This window comes from Peromyscus maniculatus, chromosome 20 (assembly GCF_049852395.1).
Source record: "Peromyscus maniculatus bairdii isolate BWxNUB_F1_BW_parent chromosome 20, HU_Pman_BW_mat_3.1, whole genome shotgun sequence".
Taxonomy (NCBI): Eukaryota; Metazoa; Chordata; class Mammalia; order Rodentia; family Cricetidae; genus Peromyscus; species Peromyscus maniculatus.
In genome coordinates, this window is record NC_134871.1 from 66,600,450 (window position 1) to 66,622,524 (window position 22,075).

Here is a 22,075-nt window from a genome sequence, read left to right on the forward strand (position 1 = left end):
ATGAGTGCCACAGGACGACGCATATGTCCGCAACCATTCAGATTGTATGTTCAGAAAAGGGGGAAATTATAACTGATAGAATGCAAGAATAAAAATCAAATAATACCATGTTCTATCCCTAACATTATTTTAAAATGTATAAATGCGGGAGTTGGAGAGATGGCACAGTGATTAAGAAGCACTTGCTGCCCCTCTAGAGGACTCAAGTTTGGTTCCCAGCTGATTCACACTGAATGGCTCACAACCAACTTTAAGTCCAGCTCTAGGGGATCCAATGCCCTCTTCATGCCTCCTCCAGCACCCAAATACATCTGTGTGTACATACATACATACATACATACATACATACATATATACATACATACACACACATCATCATCAATTCTTTTTTTAAAAAACTTATAAATGTAACAAAAATGTATACAAAGAAGAAAATGTCTGAAATGATGTATATCAAGTGGTTATTTCTAGTATATGGAAAGGTGGATTAATATTCCTTTTGTCTCATCTATACCTTTGATCAACCTTTAGAAAATATGGGTTTCTTTTGTTTTTAGAAAACAATGAAGATAATTAGAAACAAAAATAACCCAAACCAAAGAGTTCCCTCTCTTAGATTTTTTTTTTTTCCCAAAACTGCTGATCATTCCCAGGCATCAGTCATGAAACCTCTACTTTTAATGAGAATATTTTAGGTACTGAGCTATCAAACTTTCTTTTTGAAAAATATTCTGAATGAACATCTGTCCTGTTGTTACTTCTGTGGCTGTGATAAACAAGTGACTAAAAACAACCTGGAAGAGGAATGGGTTTCAACTTAGAGCTCCCAGCCCATCACTGAGGAAGCCAGGGCAGGAACCTGCAGACAGGAACCTGCAGGCAGGAACGGAAGCAGAGACCACTGAGGAGTGCTGTTTACCAGCTTGCTCCCATGGTTGTCTGGTCTACTTTTTTTATACAACCTAGGACCACCTGCCCAGAGGTGGCACCACAGACATTGGATTGGACCCTTTCATATTAATCACCCGATAAGAAAATGCCTCGCCGGGCGGTGGTGGCGCACGCCTTTAATCCCAGCTCTCGGGAGGCAGAGACAGGCGGATCTCTGTGAGTTCGAGGCCAGCCTGGGCTACCAAGTGAGTTCCAGGAAAGGCGCAAAGCTACACAGAGAAACCCTGTTTCGGAAAAAAAAAAAAAAAAAGCCTCACAGAGGTGTCTACCAGCCAGTCTAATGGAGGCAATTCCTCAGGTGAGGTTCCTCCTATCCAGATGACTCTAGCTGACAAAGACCAACCAGCCAGCGTCTTGGAGCAAATTCAAGTCTAGATCAAATTATATGCCTTCAACTCTTTTCTGAAAGGCTAGATTTCCTGTCTGCAAGTGATACTCCAGCAGGCGTCAAAATACTGTCCCCAAACGGAGATAACCTTTTTGTGATACTGCACAATAATCAGTTTCTATGGTACATAATAAGGAGTTATTCGCCTCCATTTACTCATTCAGTAACTAATACTGAACAAAAACAAAAAACCCAGTCTCTGTCCTCGAGATCGGTTCTCTTAAGAGAATCTGTTGCTGAAATAGGTCATGATGATGTAGCACAGTATGGAAATACCCATTGGAGGGAAGAAGTATGGCACCCAGCTTAACTTGAAAGGGACAGAATGAACATTCTAGAAGAGATGGCAGATGGGCTGAAACTGAAGGAATCAACAAAGGTTGTCAGGAAAACTGCATGGAGAGCAGGTTGCGGGCAGAAAACCAGCATTCACCTTCCAAGGAGGCAAGAGGGGCCACTGGCCGCCAGGAGCATCTGCAGTACTGAAACGCAGATGGGGAGGTCACTGGAGGGATCACACGGGATTGTGAACGCCAGGACTTAGTGTTGTTGTTCAACTCAAATCAGTACATACAAAAATCTAACCCACCCGCACCACCCAGAGCTCGAGAATTCAGACATGCCAAGAAAATGCTGCTGGCTGTACTGATGCGAGTGAGTGTGGACTATGAACGTCACCAGCACAGCATGAGTCCGCCTTACCTGCCTGCAGCTTGAGTCTCTCCTGGGAAAGCAGCCCTGTGCTGGCTTGGGTCTTATTGGTGAAATTATTAAGGCCACTCTATGTAGTTAAAAGGGAGGTTCATTTTGTGGGGTAACTCACAAATGAAGGGATAGGTAACAGGGTCTGGGAAAGGTGTAGCACAGTCCGGTGGTGTTCTCTGGAGGACTCTGCTCGGCCTACCTCCAGCGTCCAGGGTCCAGGAACCAAGAGAGCCGCCCATCCAGATCTCGGGTCTTAAGGGTCCTCCCTTGGCCCTGCCTTGTAGGCGTGACAGTTACCGAAGCCTCAATGGGGGTTGGAACTTACAGATCAAAGCTGGAATGGCTACCCACTACAGGGTCTCTGCTCTGCGTCTGGACCATCGAGATCTCTGTGCCATACACTTGGTCAAGAAGAGAAGAGCTTGGGTTTGTATGGCAGAGAGGCCCCTTGAGGGAGACACAGTATGTCCTGAGATACCCACTTAAGCTACAGATGGGTTTATTGCATTGCATCTATTACTGAACATCGCAGATTAGGCACCCACCTTAAACCCACCCAGAATGCTTCGGTCCACAACTGGACATTGCAGGGGATTACTTCGCACACTCAGCTGGCCCGGGGAAGAACCAACATTCACAAACCCACGTCTAGTTTCTGCTGAGCATCCACCACTGTGATCTTAACATAAGCGCCCTGTGTGTTGACCAGGAACTAGTAAGTGCTCAGGAGTCAGGCTGTTTTTTTTTTTGTTTTTGTTGTTTTCCTTCCTAATGTGTTTCATTTTTAAAATAGGAATTGGCTTTTAATTACAGAAAACTGTTCTTTCCTAGGTAGCCGAACTTATCTTTAAATAAGAATCTATAATTCCATTTGTTTATCTTAATCATTTTGAAATTCATCTAAATGGTGCTGCTTGAGTAAATCATACAAATAAAGTATTCAGTAACTGTAATGTCTCACTCAGCAAGCATGCCTACCTTCCGATATGGTTCTCTCTGATTCTCTCTTATAGGATGCCAGATAGGGAGACTGGTAACGAATGGAATGCTGACTTACGATTTTGTCAGATGGATCATTTGATCTTTACCAGTACAGAAGATGTTCATCCAGGGTTGGGGATTTAGCTCAGTGGTAGAGCGCTTGCCTAGCAAGCCCAAGGCCCTGGGTTCGGTCCTCAGCTCTAGGAAGAGAGAGAGAGAGAGAGAGAGACAGAGACAGAGACAGAGACAGAGACAGAGAGACAGAGAGAGACAGAGAGAGAGACAGGAAGTACCGTCTCCTTTGGGCCATATAGCCCAAAGTCATGGGCAGAGCAAATACCACTACAGGGGTCTCAAAAAAAAAAAAAAAAAAGATGTTTTTCATGTAGACCCACCTAGCCTGGCTTATATTTTTCTCTTCAAAAGCTAATAGCATTTTCTTGGAGGGCTCCTCACAGCTTTCAACACTAACTTTTTTCCCAGGAAGTCCCCTGCTTTTGTTTGAATCTCTCTCTGTTTAAAACTTTTAATCCAGTGGAGGTGGGGTCGGACATGCCAAGGAGGAGAACGGCCAAGCAGAGCTCTTCTGTTCTGGTGCTCACTCACGCTGGTGCAAAGCATCGAACTGGATTTGACTCAGAAGAAATTTGCTCTAACTATCCATCAGTTATTAGCTGTGCTATCAGCGTGTAAGGAGTCTCTTGGTGCCTTCATCTCCCCACGTATAAAATGATGTGCAAGGCTGGGGTGGGATGGACAGCGTCAGAGGTTCCACGTGATCTGATGGGGGAGATGGGTATGATGGGAGACTCTAATAGAGAAGAGAGAGGTAGATAAATCCAGAAGGAGAATAAACTAACAGCAAGTCTGAAACAGTTTCAAGGAATCATGCTATTAACGACCTACCTAAAATACTTATACTTAATTCTGTGTATAAATATACATACACAGTTTAAATGAAATTTTCTCATCTGGGCTGACGATGCTCTCACCAAGAGTCATAGACTATCTAATCAAAACCCCAACACCAGGCATGAGAAGCCCTCCTCTGAGTTGCTGGTCTGCGTCGTCCAAGACACCCCAAAACATTACAGACTGTTGTGATTGCCCTGGTTGCCCTCAGAGGTGGAAGGTAAGGTCTTATTGATGAAGACACCGTGCACTTCAGACACAGGGCCCAGAGGTCGCAGAGCAGAATGTCTCCTCCCTGAGGACTAGCTCTCACGGTGCCAGAAGGAACCATGCAAGCTTCCAAAGGAGGGAGGCAGCCACTAGTCCTGCCCAGCTATGATGCCTATGAACCTCCACCACAAGCATGGCACAGTAACCCTCAGGGTACATCGGTGGTACACATACCTTGGTGGCAACCAGCAGCTCGCTAATTAGACTTAAGACCCGCTCAGCAAGAGGGAGATCATACCGGAAACCCAGCCAACTGCCCAGAGCGAGTGAGGTCCTGGATCTTGGAGGAGAACCTACTTTACTAAACCAGTATATTCCCTAAGTACATTCTAAATCTGTGTCCTTATGCCCAAAGATTAGTGTAGTCTTCGCCGCTAACCAAGGAAACTCCTCTTTTCAATGGCCAGAGACAATTCCAGAAAACCACAACCCAGGAAAAGGCAGAGTTGTGGAGCCCTACCTATCTGGGCTGAGCCCTACCTATCTGGGCTGAGCCCTACCTATCCGGGCTGAGCCCTACCTATCCCGGATGAGCCCTACCTATCTGGGCTGAGCCCTACCTATCCAGGCTGAGCCCTACCTATCCGGGCTGAGCCCTACCTATCCGGGCTGAGCCCTACCTATCCGGGCTGAGCCCTACCTATCTGGGCTGAGCCCTACCTATCCGGGCTGAGCCCTACCTATCCCGGCTGATACATCTACAATACAATTCTTGAACCTAAGGCCCAGGGATCATTTTGGAAAGGAGGTAGGTTGCAAAAATTGTAAGAGCCAGAGGATCTGGGAGTTTGTCGTGAGACTGTGTCTCCTAGGAATGTCAGGCTACACCCATAAAGTCTCACCGACATGACTGCCTAAACGTGAGCTGAACAAAAGCAACAGACATGCTAATGTGGCTGGGGAAGCCCGCGGTGGCTCAACCCTACACAAAGAGCCACAAGTAACTAAGGATGCTGAGATCAGGAGAAAGAAATAGCTTTCCGGGGGGGGGGGGGGTGGGGGGGTGGGTACATCAATTGGTTATCCAATATCAAACAGTCAGTACATACAAGTAATATACAGACGGAGCAGCTTGTACTCTGCCTTTTCCCAGGCTTCAGTTTTCTCTCCTATAAGGAAACAATAAGCTTACCTCACACTTCCGTTATGAGGATTAACCAAATTAACATCTGTAGAGTGTTCAGATGGGCCTCTGGTGAGTGGGGAAGATTGCGTATTTGTATGTGCATTTAAAGAACTGTCCACATTGCTGATGCCCTACACACATGCTTAATAGGGCTTTGTTAATTGGGGCATAGTGCTACACATCTGTAATCCCAAGGTTAGACGGAGGCAGAAATAGTAAGTTTGAGGTCAGCCTGGGCTACATAGCAAGACTGCATTAAAAAAAAAAAATCAAGCTACAATAAACCACTAAAAACCCAACAACCACAAAAGGCGTTTCTGAAGTAAACAAAACCCTGTAAATATTCTGGAACCTCAGTTTTCTCTTTCTACCTGGATCTAACAAGCTTATGCAGGTTTACATTCTAACTAAACAAGGTATTTTATTGTTTGTTTATATGAGTTAAGAGATGATTGTAAATTTGATAATAGGATTAAGTGGGTGCTAAGTTATGACACCTCCTGTTTTGGAAGTTCTGCGTTGCTCAGTGGACTCTTAATGACTTCACTTGTTCAGCTATTGATTGGCGCAGTCAGAAAGCTTGGAAAAGGACAGGTTTTGGCCCTGACCCACGGAACCTCAGAAAGCAACCTTGTAACAAGACATGGGCTGCAATGTGTGTTTGTTTAATATTAACCAACACGTGAAACAGAACAGCACTGGGGTGCAAATCTACCCAGGAACCTGTCCTTAGCAGTGTTTAAACACACACATGTCCTGGCAGATTTGGGGGTGGGGAGTATTTGGTCTCGCTTGGGGTTATCGTTCTTTTCGCTGAGTCTGACAAAAACTTCAAGATCCAAAGCTGAATGAAGACACATTTTCTAAATGCCCAAGTCCATGTCACTCGCATGCCGAGCTTTAAGGCTGCCGAGCCATCATTCTTGGTCCCACCCACTTTGGGTGTCGACCCAGTGGGACAAGCCCAGCACAAGATCCTTTAATGAAAGAAATATGTTACATGTGCTAATGCTGTTTGAGAATAATCACCTATGAGATACCATGCCTGAATTAAGTAGATTTGAGAGCAGAAATAATGTAGTAAAGGACTGTAAGTGGTTACTGAAAATATTGCCCACTCTCTCTCCACCCTGTGTGTGTGTATAGTAATGAAATGATTTATGTAAAAATATTAAAATGCAATCTGAGGTAGGCACAGTAAAAGCTAACTGCATATCAGTTAGTGTTGACCATGTAGTTTGACTCTGTAAGGACCATGTAAAGTGGCAAGCCTTGACAGAGTATTTTAAAGAAAACCAGCCTGCTCCTAAGTAGTAGGTTCCTTTTGAGTGACTGACTACACATAAAATCACTGAATTCCAGTTCAAACACTTCATTCCACGTCCTTGGCGAAAATCCAGATGGTGAGTTGAACCGCCCGCCAGGCCTTCAGGACAACATTTCATGAATCATTCCCCAATTTCTGACACTTAGAATGCTAACAGATCCTTGAGACAAAAGGCTTCCCCGATAAGCTTTAAAACCCCCCAGCCATTGGCCGGATTCACATCTTGAATAGTTAACCTTTTATAGATTGAAAAAATATATGTATTTGGAAGGGGAGGGCTCCCTGCGTGGCTATCTAATGGCTCTGACTGCTGTTGTCTGTTTCTCTGACCTGGTATTTAAAAAAATATATGAACTTGCCTTAGCAACAGCAACTCAAACCTGTGCATTTCTAAGACTAGAGGAATGTTTTTAAAGAAATGTACAAATTCAGTTTAGTTTATCTGTGTAAATTAGATATTCTGCAGATATTTTACTATCTTTCTTTTATTTGTCGTTTTGATTAAACAAATAGAATCTGAATGTTAAGTATATCTGGATGGTAATCAGGAGCACACAGCCAGAGTAATCCCCTGATTTGGGTTAGCAGCTCTCACTTTAGGGAAAAACAAAACAGTATATGTAAACAGAATGTCTTATCTTGCCGAATGTCTTCTGTTATTTGCTAAAGGTAAAACTTGAAGAGATTTTAAAAACAAGCAAACAAAAACCCCATTATATTTCCAAGTACGGAGAGAGGACATTTCTTCCAGTTTATCATGGGGAAATCATTTCCGCATTATTGTCAGGTCAGGCAGCCCAGCACCACCCCAGCCCACCCCAACCCCGCCTGCCCACCAACTCCCACATCTGACCTCTTCACCTCTGCCTGTGTATGTTACTGATGCAGGGTTTGTTTGTTTGTTTTCCAGTCTCTTTTGGTGAAGAATAAAGGAATCAAAAAACTATTATGTATTCTCATTCACTATTTATCTAATAATTTACAAAATGAAACATTCCACAAAGATGGAAATTAGAACTTTGAAATGTGTGTGTGTGTATGCACATGTGGTTTTTATTAGTCTTATCAGATGAGTTACTTTTCTTTTTCATTCTGAGTATTTTTGGAGTGACTTTGTAGGAAGTTACAGTGCAGAGAAATTAGAGCCTCAAATTCCTGAAAGATTAGGGACAGAATTACAGCATTAGTTTCTTTACGTACTTCAATATGGCAATAATAAACACAAGTAGTTTACTTTTCCATCTCTTGCTCGATAAAAAGTTTCTGGTTTCTCTCACCCAGAGCTCTGACAATGGCTAGTTCACACTGGGAGACACTTTTGGGGTGTGGTCCTGTCAGCCATTATCCTTCTGCTTTTAATGATAAGGTCGAACCCAGGGCCTCTGATGTGCTAGGCAAGCGCTCCACCACTAAGCTTTCGTCCCCAGCATCTGGTGCTACCCAGATCTTCTAGACTAAAGCTGTTGGCGCTTGCACATCCTCCCTCCAGATGTGAGCCCAGGAACTGGACTAAGCTGGTTGCTTAGTATGAAGAAACTTCTGGAAACTTTTATTAATTAACCTACTAGGCCTGGATAAGTAGGTTTTTGTTCCTTTGCCCCTCAAGGCAGATCTCTTATTTTGAATGTGAAAAATGGCATCCCAGGACACAAATGGCCAACCCTACCTCAAGGGAGACTGCTCCCTCCTCAGCAACCTGAAGCCTTACCCCTGGGCAACTGTTACACCTCCAAACCTTTATCCAAAAGCACCCCAACTGAAGTACAGTCTGCAACCACCTGTGTGTGAGTCATAGCCTTACCCATTCCAAGCCACTTTTCCATCCTGGTATATTTATATGCTTATTTCAAAGTTGAAATCTGACTTATTTTCAGGCAAAACATTCTTGCAGCGTGAGAAAGCAAGTTCATTGCTCCTAAGGCATGGTTTTTTTTTCTTTTTTAAACGATCCTTGGCAAAACTATAGGTTCCCAAAATGCATTGTTAATTTGGATAATGTAGTGTGACTCAGCTTTACTCTTTTAGTGTGAAAATTTTCAAATTTGTGTAAAAGTAGATAGTATAAAATACTGCACTTTTACATAGGCTCTACCATGGTACAGTTAACCGTGGCCAATCTTACACCATCTAAAGCATCACCCCCCTCCTGTTATTATACAGTCTCCATTTTCAGGATAAATGTTTCAGTACCTTCACTCATAAAAGTGCTTTTAAAACATGGCCACATGGCACAAGTCTTAAGCCCAAACAACACCTTGCATTTACTGGTTATGTTTTGCAATCTTTGGGAAAATTCAACAAACACCTCTGTTGAACATTTTGAAACTGGATTCAAAGTGCACTCCAGGTCAGCAGCATCCTGGGGGAGATCTGTCAAGAGAATCTCACGCTTAATGTAGGAACGATGTTGGGCAAAATTAGAACTCTGGGGTGCATAGTCCTCCAGGCAACAAGCTAAAGAAAGGCAAAATTTTCCTTTTCTTCAAAATGTGGATAACGCTATAAGACATTAAATCACTAAGTTCCATCATCAAATAAACTGCCAGGGGTCGGGGGTGGGGTGGCAGATCCTGTGCATTCAAAGAGAACTGAGAGGCCCATCAAGCACCATCAAGAGCCCTGCTTGGATTCTGACTCCGATGAACTAAGGGTTGAACAGGGTGAGGGGTGGAGGAAAATGAGTATCAGGGCTATCTGAACACTATCTGAATGTTAGATAAGATCAAGCAAGTGCTGATTCATTTAAAGTGTGACGACACCTTAATGATTCTTAGAGGGTTCTGCAGGTGTAAGCCTGTACAGCAGCAGAGCCTCAGGTCTGTCAGAGCTGCAACTTCTCATCAGTTGTTCAGTCCCCCACCTTTCTCTTCCCCATATCCCCTAGGAACCCTCTAGCATGTTCAAGGCTAAGACTTGAACTATTTCAGGTACCTCGTACAAGTGGAATCTGTAGGACTTGCCTTGAGCAACTGGGTGTATTTCACTTAGCACAGTACTCTCTACGTTGTCAAAATGGCAGCCTGAATAAGATTTAACCTTACACGAAGACACGTTTCCTTCCACCATTCACCTGTCCATGGACAAACAGGTTGTCTCATAATTTGGTTAGTGTGGACACTGCTGTCATGAAAATGAGGCTACAGCTACCTGTCGGAGAACATGACTTCAATTCTTCCGGATAAATACCAAGAAGTGGGGCTGCTAAGCAGGCCGATTTTTAATATGGGGGAAGCCCTCCCTGACTTTCATATCATCAGCAACAATGGCCAAGTCTCCCTTTCTTCATATCCCTGCCAGTACTTGCCATCTTCTGGGTTCTCCTGAATCAGCTGAGTGGCGTGAGGCAAAACTTCACCACGCTTCTGTGTTTTCTTGATGAGTAGGCAGGCCAGCATCTTCATGGAGCTGCTGGCCTGGTGTGTGCCTCCCTTCAAGAACTGTCTGCTCAAGTCTTTGGCCCATCTTTGGTTGGATTGTTTCTTTTATGTAGTCTGGATACTGACACGTATGAACTATGCAGTTTGCAAACACCTTCTCCCATTCTGCATTGTCCTGTTCTCCTATTCTCTTTGCTGTGCAGAGGCGCTTCTTGGGATACTGCAGTCCTGGTTTATTTTCCCCCCCATTTTTTTCCTCCCTGTGCTTCTCTGATGTCATTCTGAAGGCCAAGGCCAATGTCAAAAAACCTTTAACCCATGTTTTCTTCTAAGATTATAGTTTCATACGTACAGTCATGTTTTTAAGCCATTTTGAGTGTGTGTGGTATGAGATGGGAACACAATTTTGTTGTTTACTATGTAGTTACCAACTTTCCCCAACACTGTTTACTGAAGAGGCAATCTTTTTTCCAGTGGGTCTCATTATTAGTCATCTTGAACATCAATCCACCATGTTGCCTGGATTTAACCCTGGGATCTCTGTTCTAGTCTGTTGATCTACGTGGCTATCTGCATGGCCAGCATTGGAGAGTCTTAAATACTTACACTTTCAAAACATTTTGAAATCAAGAAGTATGGTATCTCTAATTTTGTTCTTCCTGAAGGTCACTCAGGCTATTTTGAGTCTTTTGTGATACCATATGAATTTCAGGATTGTTTTTTCTTCTATTCTGTTTGGGTTTTCCTTTTTGTTGTGGTTGTTTTGTTTTGAAGTGAGTGGGAATTTGAGAGGACCAGGGTGGACTCTGTCACTTTGGGTCTTATGAACATTTTGGTAACATTAAGGTTCCATCCATGAAACCAGGATATGTTTCCATTTATTGGTTGTCTTTAATTTTTGTTGTCAATGTTTTCTAGTTTTCTATGTGCAAGACTTTTGACCTTCCTGCCTAACTTTATGCCTAAACACTCAAGTGCTGTCTTAAGGGTGATTTGTTGCTGCTGCTGCTGCTGCTGCTACTGCTGTTGGGACCTTCTTTTTGGGTATACATATGTCATGTAGTTAATAGCTGGTGTTCATATGCTGACTTCTTAGCCTGTAACTTGATGGAAATTATTTTGTAACACTTTTTTTTTGTGGTTAGTCGTTAGGATTTTCCTATTCATATGATCACGAGGACCAAAGAGCTAGCTAAGCAGGTAAGGAGACTGCTGCACAAGCCTGGTCACCTGAACTCAACCCCTAAGACCTACGCGGTGGAGAGGACAGGAGCAAGTCATCAGAGTTATCCTTTCCCTCCACACTTGCGCATGCACACACACTAACAACAGCAACAACAGCATTGTGAAATTCATTGATCTCCACATGGACCCCACTCCAGAACTAGAGTTTGACCTGACATAGGTGTTAAGACAGATTTCCAGTCACTTAACAAAGAGAGATTACTGAAGGTGTGTTTATCAGTGCTCTTACCTACCCTTCCATGCTCTGAGCTACAGATCCAAAGATGGTTTGTTTAGGTCTCAGCACTCAGGCTTGAGTGGGGAGACCACTTTGACTCCAGGTGCTGATGGCCTCATTGAAGCATGCTGGGACTATTTCAAGGCGGTAGAACCTTTAGAAGGTGGATCTGGTAGGAGCCCTCAGCAGGGATGTTGGGACCTCAGCTTCTTTAGGCCTCTTTCCTCCCTGGCTTCTTTGGGCCGAGTATCTTTACCACAAGAGTCCACACCATGCTGCTCTACCTCAGCACAGCCCCAAGGCAATAGGGAAAAGAGATCATTCTTTAAAACCCCTGGAACTGTGAGGCAAAAATGAGTCCTTTGTGTAAGCTTATCGTCTTAGGTAATGTTGACACTTGGACAGAAAGTTGACCAACTATCCAGCATCCAACACAAAGGAGGTACCCAAAGACCATGCACTGTGATGTTTGGGTCCCTGCTCTCATCAGGAAGAAAGTGGGGGTCCCAGCAGGAGAAAAGGAATCAGAAGATTGACCCCATTACTGCTAAAACAGCAAGGGTCTACTTTGCTTGAAATGGGGTGGTTGCATTTGGCCTATGCTTGATTTTTGTCCACACTGATGTAGTAACTGAAGTTTCAGGTTATTTCGGAAAACTCTGTTTCTTTTCTTTAAATAAAATGCTTTAAAAGAAAAACTGGCCGGGCGTTGGTGGCGCACGCCTTTAATCCCAGCACTCGGGAGGCAGAGCCAGGCAGATCTCTGTGAGTTCGAGGCCAGCCTGGGCTACCAAGTGAGCTCCAGGAAAGGCACAAAGCTACACAGAGAAACCCTGTCTTGAAAAAATCAACCAAAAAAAAAAAAAGAAAAAGAAAAGAAAAAGAAAAACCAACCATCATTCCAAACCAACCATCTTTCCCATCATGCTCCAGAAAAAACAAAGCCTGCGATGTTAGGACTGTGGCCAATAAACTTGCATTTCTTATCATGTCGTCCTAATGGCTGGCTGTCATCATTAGTCAATTAAGTTAATCGCTGAACACAAGAAATGGGAAAATTGAAATTCAGTGGGCCTTTTGTTCAGCCCTCACTTACCACAGGTGACCCCTGCAGCAAGATTATGGGACTGAGGGAACTACCCTGGCACAGGTTGAGGGCCTCCTGACCACACACACACACAACACAGACACAGACACAGACACAGACACAGACACAGACACAGACACACACACACACACACCCCTCAGCAGTTATGATCCAGAAGAGCAGTGGAAGATGACCAGTCCCTAAAGTTTACTTTAAATAAAACATAAAAATAAGGCAAAAACTGGGTAAGACGTGGAAGGGTAAAGAAAAGGCAGATTTGCTGATAAAAGGACTTCCATGTGACTTGGGCGGTGACAGTCTGCCATGTTTAGCCTGTGCAATCACCACTCCGCCACCCTGCCTCCGCCCACAGGTGTAAACCGAGGAGCATTTAACTGGTGACAGAAACTGTCACGACAGAGCTCTCTGGCTGGGGAAGTGCCCTCACACGGAGGCAAGCTGGGTCAGACTCCAGACTTGGTGTTTTATTTGTCTATGACTTGACAACAGTTTGGAGTCCAGACGTGGAGCTCTAAAAACTCCAAGGTATAAATCCAGACTCTTTGGGGCAGTACCGGGTAGCTTCCCCTCCCCCACTGGGGTGTACAGCCATCCGGTTGGTGCTGGCTGAAAGTAGGAGGGACCCTAACTCTTCTGGGCACTGTTGGAAAATGATCTCTCTCCCTTGGCATCTGCAGCTTCCACTGACGAGCGGCACAAGAATGTTCACAAGTTTGTTTGTTTGTGTCTAATGTGGCACCATTGGAAAGGACCTGGAATATTGTTCAGCAATGAAAAAAAAAAAACAAAATTACTGGTTTATTTAGCAATTTGAATGGATCTTAAGAGCAGTATATACAGCAGATTAAATTAATCTCAAGAAGAACATACAGGATGGTTCCATTTACATGACACAGTAAACAAGAGAAAATACCTAGTTCTCAGGGGTTTCGGGGGCAGTGTGGGATGGACTTTCCAATAAAGAGGCAGCACAGGCCACATCTTTATGGCCATGCAAGTTCTGTATCTTGACTGGTACAGTTACACACATCTATGTGTGATGAAATGACACAGAGGCCACACCCATCCGACCAATGTCAAGTTCCTGGCTTTGATGCTATGTTCAAGTGTGTCGGATGCAGCTACTACAGAAACCCGGGAGCTGGAGATGCTGTTCTGTGATCCAGTGTTAAACCTAGCATGCACAAGGCCCTGCTGTCATTCTCCAGCACACGGTGGGAGAGAGCAGGAAGAAGGGAGGGGAGAACAATTCTGAGAGAAGGAGGAGGAGGAAGATATCCCGGCCCCTCCCCACCACACCCCATCCCGTTTGCTTTCTGCAGAAAGAATAATTAAATGATAGCAAAGCAACTCATGCCAATGAAGTATCCAACCTGTTTCTAAAGTGTACTGTTACAACAAAATTCCTTAGATAGCCAGAGCAGAGTCAATGTTTCCCGGACCAGAACAAAGCAGTTCTAGTCCAGTTAATACTATGTCAACTGGATGCTTTTGCAGCACCCACAAAGCCCAGATGAAACTCCAACCCTTAGGTGAGATTACCTAGGGACAGAGGTCAGTCTGGTCCTAGAGCTTTTAGGGAGGCCCTGCCTGGGTGCAACAGGTCTCTCCCATGTGGACAAACAAGACCCAAGCTAGGGCAGGAGTCTCCAGCCTCTGTGTCCAGTGAACGCCTCCCTCACACCTCTCTACAGGTCTTTCTGGGCACTGCCCTGCCAAGTTCAGTGCCCCTCCCCCCAGGCTGGCCCCTCTCTCCAGTCATACATAGCAAAAGCAGCTGGCGAACCTGTCACAGGCAGTATCCCAGCCAGAGACTCTGGTCCTCCCCGCGCCACCCTGCGGCTCATGCTGGGCTCGGAGACATCTCAGATGTTGCCCGGAGAGGAGCAGCCCTGTAAATAGCTGTGGGCCAAAGCTGCCTCCAGGTGAATTGCGTTTTTCCCTTTTCTTCTTCAACATTTTATAGCACCCGGAGTGTGCCCGGTGTTATAAGATTATGCCAAAACAAAGAACAAAGTCCTTGTCCCGAGGAACAGGCCGCGTAAAAAGAGCGGATGACGCAAAGTAAAAAGGGCAGGACAAACAGCGGGCTCTCCGGGCAAGTGGAGGGGTCAGGAGGAAGGTAAAGGTGGGGACACCAAGACTCTCAATGGCTTAGCACAAGGAAGTCTAGGTCAGTCCGGGTCGCCCCATGGCCGCCCGCAGAGAGCTGGCCTGGGGCAAACATTGCGCCCAGTGTTTGCTAGACTCAAGTGCAGCGTCCCTATAATTGAGGAGCTGTTCACTACTGTCACGTGGAGCAGGAACACTAGACTAGAGCTTTTTCAGCTTCCACAGCTCCAGCATTACTATGCCCCCTGTGCAGGACTCCCAGTGCTTTGCAAATGTAAAATTGTTTACTTCCCACAGGTCCTTTGAGGCAGGAACCCAGGTGTGTTCTCTGGTTTCACAGATAAACAGCGAAGCAGTCAGGCTAACTTGCCCCAAATCATTCTAGTATGAAGCAGAAGAGCCACAGACTGAACCTAGAACACCCAAGTGACACAGCTCAGGCTGGAGCTCCTCAAGGTCAGCAGCAATTGGCTCCACGTGTTATAGCAGATAAACTCATACGCTGCCTGGACCTTCAAGAGTTAAATACCAAAGTGCTTATCTGAAGAACAAATACTGTTGGAAAAAAGAAGCAGGTTTTCCCTTTCTTCATTCCTTCAACAAACGTGTACCAAGTGTCTGGAATGTGAAGGCCGACGGGGAACAGCAGTCAGCAAGAGCCTAGAAGGAGAGAAAACCGAGGGGCTGGAGATTGAATGACAGATGTGTGCTTGACTGATCAAAAGCAGGAAGGGCCAGCTAAGAGGACACACTGCCTTTGAATCCTTCAGGAAATGGCATCATTCTCTAGGCTGGACTGTCCATCAGGGGAGTTATTCAGTCCTTTTTTTTATTATTATTTTCTCCTTTATTCCCTTCATTTTAGTTGTGGCCATTTTTTATGTATGTATGTATGTATGTATGTATATATGTATGCATGTATGTATGTATGTATTTATTTATTTATTTATTTTGCGTAGCTTTTCCCTCAGAACTGAAACGCTCTCTCTAGGAGGGAAGGGGCAGACTTACAAGGCTCCAGAACCTAAGAAAACCTGGAAGGCTGAGGGAGCTCGGAAAGTTACCAGATTCACAAACTCCTGCCCAAGATGAGAATGCACAGTAAGCATTTGCTGGGAGGAGACTCTTCAGCAGAACTGCCTACAAACTGGGCAGGGAGCTCCAGCCAGACACACAGCTTTCAGGAGTCCTTACACATGCTAAGGTGGACTTTGCAGCAGGCAGCTGTCTTTCATTCATCCACATTCCTGTAAGCACCCTCTCAACAATGAATCGTCCCAGTAAACTCACTGTTTCCCGAAGCGAAGCTGGGGTGAAATCGCTGCTTTGACCTATCACTGGTCCTGATCTAAGGTGAATAGACATTTTTCCTATTTCCCCAGGGAGAAAAAAAAATCACAAAACACAGAGGAAAACATTCCATCAAAAGCGTACACACGCGCACACACACAATGCACAAACATTGAAAGGCCCGGCTAGAGAGAGGGATGGGTCAGTGGGTAAGGTGCCTGTCGTGCAAACATAGGTACCTGAGTTCGGATCCCCAGCACTGACGTAAAAGCTGGGCACGGCCACCCATGCCCATAACTGTAGCACCGGGAGACAAGAGGGCATAGGCAGATGCTCAGATCTCCTGGCCAGCCAGGGTAGCAAACCAGTGAGAGAGATGTGGTTCACTGAGAGATACAGTCTCAAAGAATAAAGACCTCTGGCCTCCATAACACACATGCATATCCACTCACGTGCCAGTACATATACACAGTTCCACCAAACACACACACTTAGCGTTTAAACATCACAAATAATGCTACAGGTAGTTAAAAACAATGGATTCTCTAAACAATAGCCATCTCACACTGAGTGCTTAGGGTGGTGCCAGAAGTCAGCACAAGCATTCCACAATGAATAAATTGTTCACTCCTTATAATCCGCTGAGACAGGCGCCACGGTCCTGCATCACAGATGAAGAATCCCTGCTCAAAGATTTAAGGCTAAAGTGTGATGTCTAATCCAGTAAAAGAAATATCCCAGGGTATCTGTATGCTTCACTAACTCTGAATTCCCACCTTTTTTTTATTATTATTATTATTTATTTTACAATACTATTCAGTTCCACATAATAGCCACAGATTCCCTTGCTCTCTCCCCCCCCTCCCCTTTCCCCCAGCACACCCCCCATTTCCACCTCCTCCAGATCAAGGCCACCCCCGAGGACTGGGATCGACCTGACAGACTCAGTCCAGGCAGGTCCAGTCCCCTCCTCCCAGATTGAGCCAAGCGTCCCTGCATAAGTCCCAGGTTTCAAACAGCTAACTCATGCAATGAGTCCAGGACCTGGTACCACTGCCTAGATGCCTCCCAAACAGATCAAGTCAATTGACTGTCTCACCTATTCAGAGGGCCCGATCCAGTTGGGGGCCCCTCAGCCTTTGGTTCATAGTTCATGTGTTTCCATTCATTTGGTTATTTGTCCCTGTGCTTTATCCAACCCTGGTTTCAACAATTCTCGCTCATATAAACCCTCCTCTTTCTCACTAATTAGACTCCAAGAAAGACACGGAGAAATGGATGAGATCTACATGAACAGCCTGGACATGAGTGGGAGCAATGAAGGGCGAGGGTCGAGGGAAAGAGAGCGGGAGATCCTAGCTGGATCAAGAAAAGAGAGGGAGCCGGGCGGTGGTGGCGCACGCCTTTAATCCCAGCACTCGGGAGGCAGAGGCAGGCGGATCTTTGTGAGTTCGAGGCCAGCCTGGGCTACCAAGTGAGTTCCAGGAAAGGCGCAAATCTACACAGAGAAACCCTGTCTCGAAAAACCAAAAAAAAAAAAAAAAAAAAAAAAAGAAAAGAGAGGGAGAACAAGGAATAGGAAACCATGGTAAATGAAGACCACATGAGAAAAGGAAGAAGCAAAGAGCTGAAGAGGCCTACAGAAATCCACGGGGATACCCCCACAAAGGACTGCTGGCAGTGGTCGAGAGACAGCCGGGACTGGCCTACTCTGGTGATGGGAGGGCCAAACACCCTAATGGTTGTGCCATAAACCCCATCCAAGGACTGAGGAATCTGGATGCAGACATTCACGGCTGGGGCCCGGGTGGAGCGCTGGGAATTCCCACCTTCTAACCTCCCACCCAAAGAGCTCACCAGTGTGGGTGTGGCACAGAGGCAAGGTGATCCCTGAACCCAGAGAAAAGGCAAAACTGAAAACCAAAGGTCCTTTAGGATTGATATCAGAAGCTAATTTTAAAAATGTATTTTGAAGTTCCAAGATGGTGGCGGCAGTGTGTGCGTCTCGGGTGTCCGGGCTGCTGGGCCGGGCCCTCCCACGGGTGGGGCGGCCCACGTCGAGTGGCTCCCACAGCGAGGAGGCTTCAGCTCGCATGTGGAAGGCCCTCACCTACTTCGTGGCGCTGCCTGGGGTGGCAGTGAGCATGCTCAACGCCTTCCTCGTGTCAGGGCTAGGAGAGCACGAGAGGGCTGATTTCGTCGCCTACCCCCAATCTCCGCATCAGGACCAAACCCTTCCCCTGGGGAGAGATGGTAACCATACCCTGTTCCTCAACCCTCATGCGAACCCACTTCCGACTGGCTATGAAGACGAGTAAAGAGAACCTGGACCTTCCCCCAGACGGCAAGGGACCACAGCACTGGTGTGGACCATTACTCTGTGTGTGGACCACGAAAGCGCATCTTTCCTTGTATCAAAAGGTGACCATTACACCAATCTTCCACCCCTTTGCTCTAAGAGGAGATGGCTTAAATAAATAACGTAAACTTACATTGTTCACGAGGAAAAAAAAATGTATTTTGAAAAGCCAGAAGCTTACCTGCTGTGAATGTCTGCAGAAGTAGAAGGATAGCATCCATTTCCTACTTCACTATATTTTAAACAATATTTTTACACCGTGACTTGGGTAGAGCTCACTGAGGTAAACCATAAAACCACTAAAAACTAAATCAGGACAGAAAAACACCCTCCAGTTCTCCATCTAAACATAGAAAGTAGCATTTGTTTAGACATCTTTTTGTGCGCCAGCATGTCTATGCTACACGGACCCCTCAGACAACTGGAAACACTAACTGGGCTTCCCACAGAGGGCCCTGCAAAAGTTCCTCTTGCTGCCGGAGCGGGCTGTACTGTGAAGCCCACACAGTAGCTTACTAATTTCCATATTCAGCTATTTGTTTTCTGTGAATACAGGCCAGTACTTCCAAAATTGAAGAGAGGACAGAGCCAATAGACACTTCAGAGGGGGATCATAGAGGACCTTCCTCAGCCCTCCTCCCTCCACAGAGTCATCTGCACTCCGGAGCACCAACCACTCCTGTCTCCTGCTCAGCCTGGGCTGTCCCCGATCAGTCCCCTCCTCACCTCTTCTGATTCTTTACCTGGACCACTCCTACTAGTCTTGCTGGATAATGGCGGCACACCTCTTTAATACCAGCACTTGGATCTCTGAGTTTGAGGCCAGCCTGGTCTACAGAGTGAGTTCCAGGACAGCCAGGGCTACACAAAGAAACCCTGTCTCAAAAAAAAAAAAAAAAAAAAAAAAAAAAAAGAAAGAAAAAGATTCACGTAGTCTTCTGACCCTTCCTAACTCTTTCCAAAGCCAAATTCTATGAAGTGCTCAAACTCATAGAGATCTGCCTGCCTCTGCCTCCTAGGTGATGGAATTAAAGGCTTGAGCCATGCCCGCCTCCCCATCCCCTCTGATAAAAGCAAATTCTGCTATAGAACACAACCGTCTTCTTATCCTCCGCTAGACTCTTCCATTATTCAACAAATATTTCTGAACAATAGGAATTGCTTGGTCTTGTGTAAAGTGACGGGGAGACAGATTTAAGAAAACAAACAAAAGGCAAAATCCCCTGGATAGTCGCGACCCAAGGGTTGAGAACCATTTTATTAAGTATTTAGGTACTCTGAAAATGTAGACAGCCTTACCTAGCTGCCTGGGTGGTCTTATCACTACTTTAGCTCATTGGATAGATTCTATCACTGTGCCTATTTACAGGTTAAGAAATGCAGGTGACTCTCCGAGCCTGGAATCCCTCCAGTCGCTCGGGCAACCACCTAGACCGACTGACACCGACCGACCGCACACCCCTGATCCCTGTGGGTCAGTTCGATCCCCTTCCTTCAAATGGATCATGGCCCCCGCTTGCTTCAGCTGGGTCAAGTAGCCCAGAAGCATCGCATTCCGGGGCACGTGGAAAGGGCGTTTTCTCTGCCTCTCCCTCTCCGAAGGTCCCCACGAACACTAGGCCAGATCCCCACACAGATGCAGAGCCAACTTGGTCGGACAGTTGGTCCAGAGACCGAGACGGCCGCCCGGTTCCGCGCTCACTGCCCGGAAAAGTTGTCTCGGCGCGTCTCCTCCCCATGCCCTCCCACCTTCTTCCTTCTTCCATGCTCCCGCGCTCACTTCACGGTCTTTTCCCTCCCCGATGCCCTCGACCTCACACTGATGGCCGGTTTGGGTGCCTGCTGTCTGTCCAGCGCGGCAGATCAAGAGGATCCCATGTGAAATTTAAAAAACAAACAAACAAACAAAAAAGGCTGGGATCCCAAGCAATGCCAGTGCCGGAAAAACCCTCAATTTGCTCCAGACTCATAACTACGACTCCACCGAGTTTCTAACCCCAAGCCCCCACACCCTGGGACAGCTAACTACCAAGAGACTTCGAGTCTATTTTAAACCCTGTACCCGCGTCCGTCACTCCCCACCCCCAACCCCGCACGAGCACGGTTCCAGCGACTCGACTCCGGTAACTCCTTGCAGGCACGATCCCAAGCCGTGCAGAGATCGCCATGAAAGGGTCCGACCCTCTTTGGTGGCAAGGTGGTCCCAGATAGAAATCCCGGGGTCGAGGGACCTCCAGCCTGGGCAAACCTGAGCCTAACCAGCAGCCATGCGGGGACCCACCGTGCGATCGCGGCCAAGGGCTTCCCTTCGTCTGTCCTGGTTTACTTTAGTTTCTAGTCTTTAGCCTAAAATAACCCATTAGTTTGCAGTTCCCTAGAACAAATTCAGACCCTAGAAAGGTTGGAGAGCTTTCTGCCCACGTGCGTCTGTTCCCACTCGCGCGCACACATACATAAACCCACGGTTTCCCTAAGTTTCCACGCTGACACATTTGTAAGAGAAAATATACATTTCACTCACTCGACTGTCTCTCGTACCCTCTTCGGGTTGGAATCCAAGGGAAGCGGCGGACCCTTCCTTCGTTTCTTTTAGCTTCCTAAAGAGTGGAAATTTCCATATTGTGATAGGGGCAGCATCCAAGTCTTAGTTCCTGTGGACCCTCCCTTCCAGCCCAGCCGCCAATCGCAGGGCGGCAACCTGAGATGTCAACAGAGCATCCTCCAGGTGGACGCCAGCTGTTTAAATGTTCTCTTAGAGGGCTCCCATGTCCCTTGTCACCAATGATCTTGAATTTCTGAATTTCCCGCCTACAGGAACGTCTGTTGCTATCCATCTTTAAGTAGGTGAAAGCGCTCGGCGTATTCAGTAAACATCTCTGTTCAGAGACCACAAAGCTGTCATGTAAAGCAAAAACAGACAGAACACAAACAAATAAAGTAAACATCACTTTACTCAAAACAAATAACAAGAACCTTTCCGGTAATTCTCTTCCTGGGCTCCGAACAACTATGATCCCCAGTACACATGAAGGTGTAATCATATTCTGCTCGTCAGAGGCTCTACCTATCATCTTAAGGAAAAGTGTGTCTATAAAGCCATTTTCTAATACTAAGCATAAGCTCATTTCAAAGAAAGCTCGTGTTTATTTAATAATAGTCATCGGGTTTTTTTTTGGGAGGGGGTACGGGGTTCACCAATGGAGACTTGCCCTCAGAGGATTTAACAGACTCACCAGGGACACGAAATGCTTTCTGAATTCTGAAGACACTTATTTCGTTTCTCCTGGCAAGAAGTTCGTATTCTGCGGAGTTAAAACGTAGCAGAAACATTTTTGAAGTCCCTTTCAGCTTGGTGAAATTGGATTTTTATTTAAACTACAGTATTTCTCTGTTGATTCTTCTTTAATGAAATGTAAGTAAGAATTTGTAGAAAGTCACTCACAGGTGGGAGAGGGGGGAACAGGAGAAAAGAGGTAGAGGTAGAGGCAGCAAGTGGGTTTGAATGTCTCAGTGCCCAACCTGAGACACACTAAAAGCTAAGCCAGGCTTATAGGCAAAATATCAGCAGAGAGAAAACCCAAGGGTTTTTGATAAGAGGAGTGAGGAATGGAAGAGCTCCTGACAGGAGCAACCACCCAACTTTTTTATTTTTTTTGGTTTTTCGAGACAGGGTTTCTCTGTGTAGCTTTGCTAAAAGCCCTGAACTC

General features: G+C 45.9%; 1 protein-coding gene and 1 pseudogene across 2 annotated transcripts in view; one reads left to right on the forward strand and one right to left on the reverse strand.

Annotated features, from left to right (window-relative positions):
* The window catches only part of Slc38a4 (solute carrier family 38 member 4), a 69,853-nt gene extending 48,843 nt beyond the window's left edge, over window positions 1–21,010 (reverse strand). Inside the window, exon 1 of one of the 2 annotated variants that reach the window (XM_006974336.4) lies at window positions 20,890–21,010. The gene's annotated coding sequence lies outside the window, so the exon portion shown is untranslated. Of the gene's footprint in view, window positions 1–14,393; window positions 14,567–20,889 lie in introns of those variants that run through there. The other variant, XM_015993211.3, reaches the window with a different exon arrangement.
* LOC102926980 (cytochrome c oxidase subunit 6A1, mitochondrial pseudogene) lies at window positions 17,977–18,500 on the forward strand (annotated as a pseudogene).
* Window positions 21,011–22,075: the final 1,065 nt, after the last annotated feature.